This window comes from Anomaloglossus baeobatrachus, chromosome 2 (genome assembly GCF_048569485.1).
Source record: "Anomaloglossus baeobatrachus isolate aAnoBae1 chromosome 2, aAnoBae1.hap1, whole genome shotgun sequence".
NCBI classification, from domain to species: Eukaryota; Metazoa; Chordata; class Amphibia; order Anura; family Aromobatidae; genus Anomaloglossus; species Anomaloglossus baeobatrachus.
Genome location: NC_134354.1, coordinates 705,086,413 through 705,101,808, shown reverse-complemented (window position 1 = coordinate 705,101,808; position 15,396 = coordinate 705,086,413). Strand labels below are relative to the sequence as shown.

Sequence of the window (15,396 nt, the reverse complement as noted above, 5' to 3'; positions counted from 1 at the left end):
AAATAAAAAACACAATTTAATAAGCCCCAAAAAGTCCTCCATGTCCAGCGCAATCCACGGACCTCCAGCGTCGCATCCAGCATGAAGGTGACAGGAGCTGCAGCAGACACCGCCGCTCCGGTCACCTCCACGCAGCAACTGAGGTGAGTAGCGCGATCTTCTGAGGTGTCACTGAGGTTACCCGCTGTCACTGGATCCAGCGGTGGCCGCGATTAACCTCAGTGACAGCTCAGCAGATCGCGCTACTCACCTCAGTTGCTGCGTGGAGGTGACCGGAGCGGCGGTGTCTGCTGCAGCTCCTGTCACCTTCATGCTGGATGCGACGCTGGAGGTCCGTGGATTACGCCAGACATGGAGGGCTTTTTGGGGCTTATTAAATTGGTAATGAGGGAATTTGTTTGTGTTTTTTATTTCTAATAAATGATTTTTTCGGGTGTGTGTGTTTATTTACTGTAACTTACATATTAATCATGGAGGGTGTCTCATAGACGCCTGACATGATTAATCTAGGATTTAGTGGCAGCTATGGGCTGCCATTAACTCCTTATTACCCCGATTTGCCAACGCACCAGGGTAAATTGGGAAGAGCCGGGTACAGTCCCAGAACTGTCGCATCTAATGTATGCGGCAATTCTGGGCGGCTGCTGACTGATATTGTTAGGCTGGGGGGCTCCCCATAACGTGGAGCTCCCCATCCTGAGAACACCAGCCTTCAGCCGTATGGCTTTATCTGGCTGGTATTAAAATTGGGGGGGACCGCTTGCCATTTTTTTAATTATTTATTTATTTCACTGCACAGTATAGACACGCCCACCGGCTGCTGTGATTGGGTGCAGTGAGACACCTGTCACTCAGCGTGGGGGCGTGTCTCACTGCAACCAATCATAGGCACCTGTGGGCGGGGAAAGCAGGGAATACGAGATTGTTTAATGAGCGGCCGGCTTTTTCAAAATAGTAAAAGCCGCCGCAGCAGTGAGAAAGCCATGCAGCACCGCGCCGCGGATCGGGGAACGGTGAGTATGAGAGAGGAGGGGAAAATGACCGACAGACTGTGAGAGAGGGACAGAGATAGTGACAGACCGACAGAGAGAATAGAGACCGAGAGGGAGAGACCGACTGACAGAGAATAGAGATTGACAGACATTGTGAGACATCGCTCGTTTCCAGTGTTTTAGGACACATGCGAGAAATGTATTTAGAAAATCGGATGTCACTAGGATGGTGTGAGTGCCGTCACGTGACATCCAATTTTTTACACGCTCCCATAGACTTGCATTGGAGAGACTCGCAGTAGAAACTCGCAAAAAAGCAGCATACTGCGATTTTTTTCGCAGTCCGATTTGGACTGAGGAAAAAAAAAAAAAAAAAAAAAAAAAAACACGCAGATGAGAGCGGAATCATTCACTAACATGTGTCCGATTCCAATGCGAGTTTTTCTCGCATTTCTCTACTGCGAGAAACTCGCAAGTGAGAAGCAGCCCTAAGATGTACTGCAAAACAGAAAAAAAAAAAAAACACCCAAAAAAAACCCAAAACAAGTGCAGTAAAATTTAAAAAAAAAAAAATAAAAAAAAAATCAGTTCTGCAATTGTTTTTGGAGCGCGGTTTGTTTTACAGTCTTCATTATGTGTTAGAACTGGCCTGTAATATGATTTTCCAGGTCAGTCCGATCACAAACATAAATACGCATAGTTATTACCGTATATTTTAAGGGAGAGTTCCCAAGAACGTTTAATTTTTTCACGAAATCTGTGAGGTTTATGTAAGGCAGTGTTAGGCGGTGTGCGCACAGTGCAGTTTTATCACTTTTTTTGATGCTTTTCTTAGTACAGTTTTATCACAAAACTCCAAGCAAATTCTTATGTCAGCAAAATCAGTGAGAATTCTGAAGTGTAGTGCACACGTAGAGTTTTTGTCCCCTTGCAGATTTGGTGCAGAAAACAATCTGCAGCATGGCAATTGTGTGTTTTTCACCATTAAAAGCAATGTAAAAACACATGTAAGAAAAAAAAAAACGCATGCAAAACATGCAGAAGAGAGAAAGAAATTTCTGAAATCAAATACTCAACGTGTGCACATAGCCTTAGGCTATGTTCACACAGGGCGTTTTTGGGGTTTTTTTTCCTGACCAAAACCTGATCTTGTGGCAGGAAATCTCCTTTGAGTCATCTCTATTTTTGGTGCGTTTTTAGTGGTGTTTTTTCTACAAAATGGGTAAAAAAAAAAAAAAAAAAAAAAAAAAAAAAACCACGTTGCAAAAACGCTGCAAAGAATTGACATGCTCATTCTTTGAAATCTGCAGCAAAAACGCAGGTATTTGACAAAACTCAGGAAAAAATCCATAGGGGTGTGTGTGTGTGTGTGTGTGTGTGTGTGTGTGTGTGTGTGTGTGTGTGTGTGTGTGTGTGTGTGACATTTCAGAAATCTCAGACTTTGCTTTTTTATTAGTATGGATTTTCATAAAACCAAGGCAAATCTGCAGCTAAAAAACGCCGCAAAAACGCAACAAAAAAGCCCTGTGTGAACATAGGTGAGAATATTAATACACTAAAAGGGGGCTTTACACGCTACGACATCGCTAATGCGATCTCGTTCAGGTCACGGAATTGGTGACGCACATCCGGCCGCTGTAGCGATGCTGTTGTGTGTGACACCTATGAGCGATTTTGCATCGTTGCAAAAACGTGCAAAAATCGCTCATCGGTGACATGGGGGTCCATTCTCAAATATCGTTACTGCAGCAGTAACGAAGTTGTTCCTCGTTCCTACGGCAGCACACATTGCTACGTGTGACGCCGCAGGAACGAGGAACCTCTCCTCACCTGCCTCCCGCCCGCTATGCGGAAGGAAGGAGGTGGGCGGGATGTTCGTCCCGCTCATCTCCGCCCCTCCGCTTCTATTGGGCGGCCGCTCAGTGACGCGGCTGTGACGCTTAACGAACCGCCCCCTTAAAAAGGAGGCGGTTCGCCGGTCACAGCGACGTCGCCGGGCAGGTAAGTAGTGTGACGGGTCTGGGCGATGCTGTGCGCCACGGGCAGTGATTTGCCCGTGTCGCACAACAGATGGGGGCAGGTACCCACGCTAGCGATATCGGTACCGATATCGCAGCGTGTAAAGTAGCCTTAAGGCTAACGCTGCTCTCTCTGGGATGCAGTGCAGTTCTGCTCCTCTTCTCAGACTCTCTGGCCCACTCCTATGCTCGGTGTATGAACTGGATGTCTCTTTTACAATGCAAGTCTATAGATCCTCGTTCTGACGTTCCCATAGCGTTACATTGTAAAAGTCACTTCTGGATCACAAAGAGCGCAGTGTGAACTGGAGAGGTTTGAAGAGCAGAGACATCACTGAAAAGAGGAGCAGAAAAGCACAGAATGACATACACACAGAAAACAGTAGTAGATGAGTAGAGTATATTAAACACACACACACACACACACACACACACACACACACACATATATATACACATACATACATGTGCATGTATGTATATTTATTATACACACATATATACGTACACACATATATACATATACACACAGTTCATGTTTCTTTAGGTGGTACAAAAAAAAAAAATTAAAAATAAAAAAAAAAAAAAATGATTGTTTTGCCATTTTCCTGGATCTTGCATTAGTGTTTTTATGTATTTACAGAAAAATAAACTGGTGAATGATGGTGTCTTTTGTCGTCATTTCTTTGATCATTTTCTCTCTTTATGTCTTTCAAGTTCACTTTTGCAGAATGTCATGGGACATCACTATAGATTATGAACAGAATTTTTAAAATACATTTTTAATAAATTGTTGAACAAGGGCAGTAGTTGGGGGGTGTTTGTTCAAATACACATTTCTACTGGATTAGTAATGGGGGTGTCTGATAAGACACCCACCCATAACTAATACCAGGGTTTGATGCCAGCTGGTAATTCACAGCCGGCATCAACCCCATGTATCACCCTGTTTGCCACTGTACCAGGATAACGGGAAGAGCAGATTACAGTGCCAGATTTGGCGCATATAATAGATGCGTCACTTCTAGGGCGGGATGTTATTTTTAGGCTGGGAAAGGCCAATTAACCATGGCTCTTCCCACCCTAACAATATCAGCGCTCAGTTGTCTGCTGTCCCTTGGCTGGTACTGAAAAAAATGGGGGAGACCCCATGCAGTTTTTATTTTTTTTAAATTATTTATTTGTTAAAAAAAAAAACAAAAAAAAACCCAACAACTCAGAGTAGGATCCCCTCTATTTTTCAAAACCAGCAAAGGTACAGCTGACAGCTGAGGGTTGCAGTCGGCAGCTGCTGCTATACCTGTGCTGGTAATGAAAATTAGGGGAATCCGTTTTTTTAAAAAAAAAAAAAAAAAATATTTATCAACTCTATTAAATAGCTGTACAAGCGCTCTGTATCTATCTTGCTCGCTATCACTTTTCTAGCTTTGCAGATCTTTTACACATAAAAAGTTCATTTCCGTATCATGTGTTTTTTTCATGTACTGGTCACACGGACAGCACAAATGGCCAAAATCGACTGTGGAACATGTGCTTTTCTAGCAAATGTGTGAAGTGGGCCTAAGGCTATATTCGCGGAATTTGCAATGATTTTTCAGTGGATTTTTCAAAAATCCGCAGTACAGCGAGTCCCCAGCCATTTCTATGGCATCTGGGGAGTGTTGTGCCCATGCTGCGTTTTTTTCCCACAGCGGAAATAATGCGGATTTCCCTGCGGAAAAATCTGCAGCATGTCAATTATTCATGTGGATTTCTCCGCAGGGTCCCATATACTTACCTGCCTTGACTGAAGACACCAGAGTCACTTCCTCTGGTGCAGAGGAGCGCGGTGGAGCCAGGTACAGGAAGGAGGATGTGGGCGGGGCCTGCACGAGCTCCGGTCATGTGACAGCCAGAGCTAGTTCAGGCCCGCCCACCTTCTCCAGCAATGTGCAGATAGACACGGCTGGAAAGTGAAGTGCTGCGTGATGGAGGCAAGTATGAACGCCCCGATCACTGCAGCGTTTGTTCTGCATTGACGATGCAGTGCTGAAGCCATGGTACTGTATCCTCAATGCAGAATGACAGCAGCATATCCGCAGGACATTCCGCAATAAAACTGCAGCATGGAAACAGACAAGAGTTGTGCTGCGGATTTCTGGGAGGTCCTGCGTATATATCCGCAGGATACTTTCCCCGTGGGCACATAGCCTAAAGGCCCCGTCACACACAAGATCGCTAACGAGATCGTTGCTGCGTCACCATTTTGACGCAGCAGTGATCTTGTTATGTGTGACACCTACCAGCGATCAGGCCCCTGCTGTGAGATCTCTAGTCGTTGCTGCATGGTTGGGACCATTTTCTTCAAAGGCGATGTCCTGCTGGGCAGCACGCACCACTGTGTTTGACGCCTAACAACGACCTCCTAACACAGTCCCAACGCCTGCCGAGATCGTTATACAGGTCGCTCATCATTTCTGCATCGTTGGTAAGATCTGACTGTGACATCTCACCAGCGACCTCCCAGCGACTTACCAGCGATCCTTATCAGGTCACAGTTTTTCGGGATCGCTGGTAAGTCGTTAAATGTGACGGGGGCTTAACAGGTAGATGGCTGCAATCTGAGCAAGGTCCTATCATTAAAGATTAACTTGGGGAGGTAGGGAGTGAGCCCTCCCCCGCTCCATGCAGTTAGAGCCCACATCTGCTACATCTCTACAACAGGTGTTGTCATGTGGTTAAAATAAGGCTAATAATCAGACCAGCAATTATTGAGAAATTCTGATTAAGGCTTAGCTTTTTAGTCAACTTTGCCTTGAGTTTCAAAAGGGCTAAGGCTACGTTCCCATAATGAGCTTTTGACGCTGTGCATAAAAAAAAAAACAAAAAACAACAACGCAACGTCTAAGGCTGCGTGCCCACGATCAGGGTTTGCAGCGTTTTGAATGTAGCGTGTTTTTGCTGTGTCCAAATGAATGCTGAATGGAACAGTACAAGCACAGTGGATGGAATTTCTAGAAATCCTGTGCCCACTCTGTTTTTTCCGCAGCAAACAAGGGCCTGCAGTGCGACTTTCCAGACCGCAGCATGTCAATTGTTTGCTTCGGATTCGCATGGGTCCTCTGTAGGGAGAACACAAACGAGAGACCGCAGCGCACTGAACCCTGATCATGAGTGCGAGTAGCTGCGGTCTCCTGCGGAGGAGACATGTGACCCCACGGATCAGGATCCGCTGCGTCCAGGACACAGCGAGTCCTGATTGCGGGCATATACCATTATAGTTCAGTAAAGTGGATGGATTTATAGAAACCTCCTGCCCATTGTGCTTCTATATTCAACATACAATGACCTGCGGTCCGTGTTTTCAATCCACAACACGTCAGTTTCTTTTGAGCGTTTTGAGTTTTCGCAGATTTTTCCCATAAACTTGCAATAGATGCAGAAAATCCAGGAGGTAAAACCAAAAAAAAAAAAAAAAACAAAAAAAAAAACTCACACACAACACATGCATTCTAGTGTGCTTCAAAACCAAAGTAGATCAATAATGTTTAGTCAAAGCCAAATACCAGGAAGTATCAAAAACAACATTTACATAAAGCATGACACAGCAAATAGTGAGAAAACTAAATGTAAAAATGTGATAAAAAATGAATGAAAAAAAGAAAAAAAAAAACAAGTAAATTACTTTACATAATAGATGCAGAAATTCTGCTACATCAAAAACTCGGCAAAAGTGCATAGTGGGAACGCAGCCTTACTCTGTTACAGGATACAGTAAAAGGGGTGAAGCTCAGATATACAAATCCACAAGCAGAACGTGCGGCCACAGCGTCACCGTATGTGGACAGCAGAGCTTGTGTCTGTGCCGTACACTGTCTTCATAGGAAGCATGAAGACACATTGGGTGCACTAAACAAAAAGCACTGGGACTGCACTGGGACTGCACTGGGACTGCACTGGGACTGCACTGGGACTGCACTGGGACTGCACTGGGACTGCGGACTCGTTTTGGTCTTTGACCACTAATGAGAACACTGGGAGCTGAGGGGGTGACGGCCCTACAATGTGGTAGTCACAGTATCTCTCCTGTAACAGATGAATGAATATTCACAGATTATAATCCATCCACTAGATTAAAAGAAGAAAGGAAGAAAAAAGCCATTTGGGCACGCTGAGTAAAATTTGGTGAGTTTTTTTACCTCAGGATTCGTAAAACAAAACCGAAGTCTGTAAACATCGATGAAATGGTGCCCGTGTTTTTGTTATATTTTTCCTCTAATTGTTCCATTCCTGGTTTTGACTACAAATACTGAGGTAAAAAAAAAAAAACTCAAATACTGAAAGCGTGCACATGGGCTAAAAGAAAGAAAAAAAAAATTGAAAGAAAAAAAAAAGGTTATGCACTGAGGTGTGTAGACTTACCCATTATTATATAATACCCCAAGAAAATAAATGTAATGTAACAGATACCTCAGGTAAAGCGGTTTTTCTAGTTTTATGTAATCACTATACAGTTTTTTCAAAGATCTCCGCTTGCTGTCAGTGGATGGGAATAAGATCAGGCTGCGGAGGCATTTCACCCATAGAAAAATGTCTACGATAGAACTAATTCTGGCAAACACTCATCTCTGAAGGTTTAATAATACAAACTGCATACATTACTACAGCAATCTCTCACACCCCAAGAGGCTAATGTACTTTTAATGAAAATCCATGTCCGTATAGTTGCATAATTCTCAAATTGAAGGGAACCTGTGAGGTGAAATATGCACTCAGGACCAGGAGCAGTTCTGGGTAGATATTACTAATCCCTGCCTAACTGTCCCTGTAGCTAGTAGCATACATAAAGAGATCTTTAGAAAAAGTATGTCTAAAGATCTTTTATGATATGCTAATGAGCGAGGGGACTAGTCGCAAAGGCGTTATTTCCCCCGACTAGTCCGCCCTCTTAGCATGTCCACAGGAGTGTACTGAATAGGATAACTGAAGTGAGCACTAATATAAATATATTGAGTGCAAGCCAAAAAATACATACATTATATAAGGATAAGGCTGCACATGAAACTTAGATAATAGTATAATGCATCAAGCATATGGAAAAACATTGGAATATACAATGAAAAATGCTACTTGCTAATTTGAACATGTGAATAATGAATTGCATACCTGCCATGAATATTAGGAAAAAGGAGATATTTAGCAATCGCATTGATCAATGTAACTGAGCCCCAAAACCTAGTCAAGGTATATCTCTATATTGGGGTCCCTAGCTCTGTGACCCTAACTGTGTGTCATCTCATTGCAATTAAAAACTGCTGTGGGTGGAGAGGGGTAACTAAGGACTTTCTTATATAGGAGATGGAAAAAACATGGCCGAAAGGGGCGGAGCTGTGTTCACATTCAGAAAAAAAACTACATATAACTGAATAGGATAACTAAAGTGAGCACTAATATAAATATATTGAGTGCAAGCCAAAAAATACATACTAGGGACCCCAATATAGAGATATACCTTGACGAGGTCTTGGGGCTCAGTTACATTGATCAATGCGATTGCTAAATATCTCCTTCTTCCTAATATTCATGGCAGGTATGCAATTCATTATTCACATGTTCAAATTAGCAAGTAGCATTTTTCATTGTATATTCCAATGTTTTTCCATATGCTTGATGCATTATACTATTATCTAAGTTTGATGTGCAGCCTTATCCTTTTATAATAACACAGGAGTGTACTAACATGCTATCCAATGCAGCATCCCCAGCGGTGCCATGCGTACCTGTGTCCGCTGTAAACACTGTTCTGAATGTCCAGCACTTCTGGTCATGCGCACTACACCTCTCTGAAGCCGGGACGCGTACAGCCGGCTTCATACTGTGCATGACCGGAAGTGCCCGACATTCAGAAGTGCGATTACAGGTACGCACGTCACCCCTGGTGACGCTGCATTGAATAGCATGTTAGTATGGCCCTGTGGGTGCACTAACATGATTGAAGGGCAAAACTAGTAGCGGGAACTGCTCGTGGTTCTGGGTGCATATTGGACCTGACAGGTTCACTTTAAGATCATTACTTTAATATCAGACAGGGAAAAGTTCACAAAAGGTTTATACAGCCATTTTGAGACACATTGTCAAAGCAAGTACACCAGTTCCATCAGGTCTAAGAACCATCTAATAACTTATTCAGTATGTATTGTGAAATCTAGCGACAGATGCACAAACATAACATTTCAGTTTACATGACACTTTGTTGCAGTTTTGTGTGCAGATTTCATCCTATAACAATCTGACAGTCCTAACCAGAAATGAGCGTGGCATTTTCAGGAGTATTTTTTAACATTAGGCTGGGGTTTTGCATCAGCACCAAAAATGCACCCAGTCTGGACCTAACCTCCATACACAACACGACACAGGTGCTTGCTGGAAGACATTTCTAAGGCTAGGGTCCTAACCAGTGGTTAAAGTGGATTTCTTGCACAGCCAAGATGTGGCCATAGTGCGCATGCTTATTTTACACTGCACCAATTTTCAACTGTTTTATTAGAGACTAGAAGGTGGCCCGATTCTACGCATCGGGTATTCTAGAATTTACGTATTGTGTAGTTCATGTATGATTTTTGTTATATATATAGATGTTGTTGTGTGTAGTTACCAAGTGTTTGTGTAGGGCGCTGTACATGTTCTGAGTGTCGCGGGGGGTGAGAGCGGTGTTGTATGTGTGTTGCGTGTGTTGCGTTGTTTGTGGAGCGCTGTGTGTCTGTAGCGTTGTGTGTGTGTGTGTGTTGTGCGGTTTGTGTGGGTGTGGTGTGTTTTGGGGGGAGGTATGTTTTGAGGAATGTGTGTGTTGTGCAGTATGTGCGTATATTTGTGTGTGCAGCGTTGTCTGTGTGTGTGGGTGTCTGTGTAGGGCGTTGTTTGTGATTCCTAGTGTGTGTGTGTTGTGCAGTGCGCGTGTGTGTGTGTGTTGGGGGGAGGTGTGCACCTCCCATCGTGCTCCATCCCCCATGCTGCGCACCCCCCATCGTGCTGCATCCCCCATGCTGCGCACTCCCAAACGTGCTCCATCCGCCATGCTGCGCACTCCCAAACGTGGTCCATCCGCCATGCTGCGCACTCCCAAACGTGCTCCATCCGCCATACTGCGCACTCCCCATCGTGCTGCATCCCCCATGCTGCGCACTCCCAAACGTGCTCCATCCGCCATGCTGCGCACTCCCCATCGTGCTCTATCCGCCATGCTGCACACTCCCAAACGTGCTCCATCCGCCATGCTGCGCACTCCCAAACGTGCTCCATCCGCCATGCTGCGCACCCCCTATCATGCTCCATCCGCCATGCTGCGCACACCCAAACGTGCTCCACCCGCCATGCTGCGCACTCCCAAACGTGCTCCATCCGCCATGCTGCGCACTCCCAAACGTGCTCTATCCGCCATGCTGCGCACTCCCAAACGTGGTCCATCCGCCATGCTGCGCACTCCCAAACGTGCTCCATCCGCCATGCTGCGCACTCCCAAACGTGCTCCATCCGCCATACTGCGCACTCCCCATCGTGCACCATCCGCCATGCTGCGCACTCCCAAACGTGCTCCATCCGCCATGCTGCGCACTCCCAAACGTGCTCCATCCGCCATGCTGCGCACTTCCAAACGTGCTCCATCCGCCATGCTGCGCACTCCCAAACGTGCTCCATCCGCCATGCTGCGCACTCCCAAACGTGGTCCATCCGCCATGCTGCGCACTCCCAAACGTGCTCCATCCGCCATGCTGCGCACTCCGAAACGTGCTCCATCCGCCATACTGCGCACTCCCAAACGTGCTCCATCCGCCATACTGCGCACTCCCCATCGTGCTCTATCCGCCATGCTGCACACTCCCAAACGTGCTCCATCCGCCATGCTGCGCACTCCCAAACGTGCTCCATCCGCCATGCTGCGCACTCCCCATCGTGCTGCATCCCCCATGCTGCGCACTCCCAAACGTGCTCCATCCGCCATGCTGCGCACTCCCCATCGTGCTCTATCCGCCATGCTGCACACTCCCAAACGTGCTCCATCCGCCATGCTGCGCACTCCCAAACGTGCTCCATCCGCCATGCTGCGCACCCCCTATCATGCTCCATCCGCCATGCTGCGCACTCCCAAACGTGCTCCACCCGCCATGCTGCGCACTCCCAAACGTGCTCCATCCGCCATGCTGCGCACTCCCAAACGTGCTCTATCCGCCATGCTGCGCACTCCCAAACGTGGTCCATCCGCCATGCTGCGCACTCCCAAACGTGCTCCATCCGCCATGCTGCGCACTCCCAAACGTGCTCCATCCGCCATACTGCGCACTCCCCATCGTGCACCATCCGGCATGCTGCGCACTCCCAAACGTGCTCCATCCGCCATGCTGCGCACTCCCAAACGTGCTCCATCCGCCATGCTGCGCACTTCCAAACGTGCTCCATCCGCCATGCTGCGCACTCCCAAACGTGCTCCATCCGCCATGCTGCGCACTCCCAAACGTGCTCCATCCGCCATGCTGCGCACTCCCAAACGTGCTCCATCCGCCATGCTGCGCACTCCGAAACGTGCTCCATCCGCCATACTGCGCACTCCCAAACGTGCTCCATCCGCCATACTGCGCACTCCCCATCGTGCTCTATCCGCCATGCTGCACACTCCCAAACGTGCTCCATCCGCCATGCTGCGCACTCCCAAACGTGCTCCATCCGCCATGCTGCGCACCCCCTATCATGCTCCATCCGCCATGCTGCGCACTCCCAAACGTGCTCCACCCGCCATGCTGCGCACTCCCAAACGTGCTCCATCCGCCATGCTGCGCACTCCCAAACGTGCTCCATCCGCCATGCTGCGCACTCCCAAACGTGGTCCATCCGCCATGCTGCGCACTCCCAAACGTGCTCCATCCGCCATGCTGCGCACTCCCAAACGTGCTCCATCCGCCATACTGCGCACTCCCCATCGTGCACCATCCGGCATGCTGCGCACTCCCAAACGTGCTCCATCCGCCATGCTGCGCACTCCCAAACGTGCTCCATCCGCCATGCTGCGCACTTCCAAACGTGCTCCATCCGCCATGCTGCGCACTCCCAAACGTGCTCCATCCGCCATGCTGCGCGCTCCCAAACGTGGTCCATCCGCCATGCTGCGCACTCCCAAACGTGCTCCATCCGCCATGCTGCGCACTCCGAAACGTGCTCCATCCGCCATACTGCGCACTCCTAAACGTGCTCCATCCGCCATACTGCGCACTCCCCATCGTGCACCATCCGGCATGCTGCGCACTCCCAAACATGCTCCATCCGTCATGCTGCGCACTCCCAAACGTGCTCCATCCGTCATGCTGCGCACTCCCAAACGTGCTCCATCCGCCATGCTGCGCACTCCCAAACGTGCTCCATCCGCCATGCTGCGCACCCCCCATCATGCTCCATCCGCTTAGGAGTGCGCAGCATGCCGGATGGTGCACGATGGGGAGTGCGCAGTATGGCGGATGGAGCACGTTTGGGAGTGCGCAACATGGCGGATGGAGCACGTTTGGGAGTGCGCAGCATGGCGGATGGACCACGTTTGGGAGTGCGCAGCATGGCGGATGGACCACGTTTGGGAGTGCGCAGCATGGCGGATGGACCACGTTTGGGAGTGCGCAGCATGGGGGATGCAGCACGATGGGGAGTGCGCAGTATGGCGGATGGAGCACGTTTGCTCAGCCTCTCTCCTTCCAGCCTCCCTCAGCATCAGCCCCACCCTCCCAGCCTTCCCCAAGATCAGCCTCTCTGCTCCCAGCCTCCTCCAGCACGCCGTGCTCCTCTGCCGACACTCACCCACACAACCGATCGCATCCACTCACCCACACAACCGATCGCATCCACTCACCCACACAACCGATCGCATCCACTCACACACACAACCGATCGCATCCACTCACACACACAACCGATCGCATCCACTCACACACACACCCGATCGCATACACTCACACACACACCCGATCGCATACACTCACACACACACCCGATCGCATACACTCACACACACACCCGATCGCATACACTCACACACACACCCGATCGCATACACTCACACACACACCCGATCGCATACACTCACACACACACCCGATCGCATACACTCACACACACACCCGATCGCATACACTCACACACACACCCGATCGCATACACTCACACACACACCCGATCGCATACACTCACACACACACCCGATCGCATACACTCATACACACACCCGATCGCATACACGCACACACACAGACACTGACGATATTGCACATACGCGCTGATACTCACAACATCCGGGGATATCACATGCTTCTGGCCATGTGATCCTCCGTCAGGTCCTGGAAGCTCACAGCACAATATCGCCGCCGAGAAGCAAGCGATATCCCAGGATGTTGTGAGTATGTGGATGCGATGTGATGTGTGTATGTGAGTGAGTGTGATCTGATTTGTGTGTGTGTGTGTGTGTGTGTGTGCTGTTATGTTATGTATGTTCTGCAGCTGCAGGACCTTGATGTGTGGATGCGATGTGATGTGAGAGTGAGTGTGAGCCGGTGTACACTGGTAACTATGATACACATCGGGTAACTAAGGGACCTTAGTTACCCGATGTGTATAATGGTTACCAGCTTTCACGGCCTCCGTTAAGATCCCAGCATCGCAAGGTTATGTGTGGCGCTGCCGGGATCCTGACGCAGCCGGTGTAGAAGCAAGCGATATCCCAGCATGTTGTGATGTGTGGATGTGATGTGTGAGGTGAGTGTGAGAGTGAGTGTGATGTGTGTACTCACCTGGGAATCGGAGCCCCGTGTCAGTTGGGCCACAGCGAGCGTGCATTGCGTGAGGGGGCGGGGCCTGCAGAGAGCCGGGGCGAGAGGCCAATCCGTGTGGGGGGGGCGGGGCCATGGCGAACCCAGCGGCCAATCAGCTTTGTGTCACCGTAAGGACACAATTTCGGAGCATGACAGACAGACAGACAGACAGAATAAGGCAATTATATATATAGATTCCCTGTATATTGAGTGCACACGTTAATGGCCACAAAAAAAAAAAAAACAAACAAAAAAAACCTAAGTTCAGTGGCTTCCAACCCCTGCTTTTTCCCGTGTCTCTTTGCATACCTTCAGCTGTATTAATATTAGAGTACAGATGATGGCAGTGAAGGGCTCAGCTCAGCGCTCATGTCTCACTAAGGACTCAGGCACATGAGCACATACATCAGCCGAGGGCTATTCAAGGTTTTAATTGGACAGCACTTGGTCCAATGTTATACTACAGGGACGGTGCAGATCTACAAAGACAATGGAAAAGATGGAGCAGTTAAGTTCCCAATCTTCTCCGCACCAGTGATCCGATTTTCGCATGCGATAGGATCAGATCACATTAAAATGACACTTGGATCACAGTTTGAGCTGACTGTCATTACCATATATCAAGCAGATTCGCTTGCAAAAAAGAGAACATAGGCCGGGGTCACACGAGCCTAACTCTGGGAATAAACTGCTGCAGAGAAGGAGTCCGGAACAGAACATATGCTGCCATCATCTGTACTGCAAATGAGGACGTTCTGATCTGAAATTGCATATTTTTTTATTTACCATATTTTTCGAATTGTAAAAATATGGGAGAAAAATGAGGGTCGAGTCTTATAATCTGTGTAGCTTACCGCGAGGTGGAGAACGGGCACTCTGCTGGCAGCAGGTGCTATGCTGGCTGTATAGAGGAGCACGGTGTGGCAGGTGTTCCAGATGCTCTGTTTGCTTCAAAGAAAATGCGCCTGGAGATGGTGCTTGCGCAGATGAAGCTTTTGGCTCAAGATCTCATCTGTGTACACGCCGTCGCCGGCCCATTGATTTCCCAGCAGTGGACTTAAGGAAACTGGCGCCCGAAGTGGCGTGTGCGCAGATGAGATCTCTGCTCGTCACTGAGCCGAGAACTCAATCTGCGCACACGCCACCTCTGGGCGCCAATTCTTTGAAGCCCACACCGCTGACAGAGCATCTAGGAGTGGGACACTTGCCACAGCACCTTGTCCTGCACTGACCCCGCAGCCAGCACAGCCCCCAACACAGCGCATGCAACATTGTCCTACTCCAGCACCATCCCTGCCTACTGTGACCCCTCTCTAGTAAGACACCATCGGAGTATAAGACGGACCCCCCCTTTTTTATGTTTTTTATTTTTAACCCACTTTAAATTGGGGATGCGTCTTATAAAATGAGAAATTCGGTATTTATTTTTTTACTGGAATGAAGACAAATTCCCTAATAAGTTTCATAATGGGGAACAAAAGTATTTATTAAAATGAATAATTAAAGTTTACTGTGTAATGACTAATAGGGGAAGGACACTGCAACTTTCATGAAGTGCTCGTATCT

General features: G+C 48.1%; 1 protein-coding gene across 1 annotated transcript in view; it reads right to left on the bottom strand.

The window, feature by feature from the left end:
• The window catches only part of WDFY2 (WD repeat and FYVE domain containing 2), a 129,264-nt gene that overhangs the window by 71,089 nt on the left and 42,779 nt on the right, over nt 1–15,396 (bottom strand). The gene's annotated exons all lie outside the window — the stretch shown is intronic.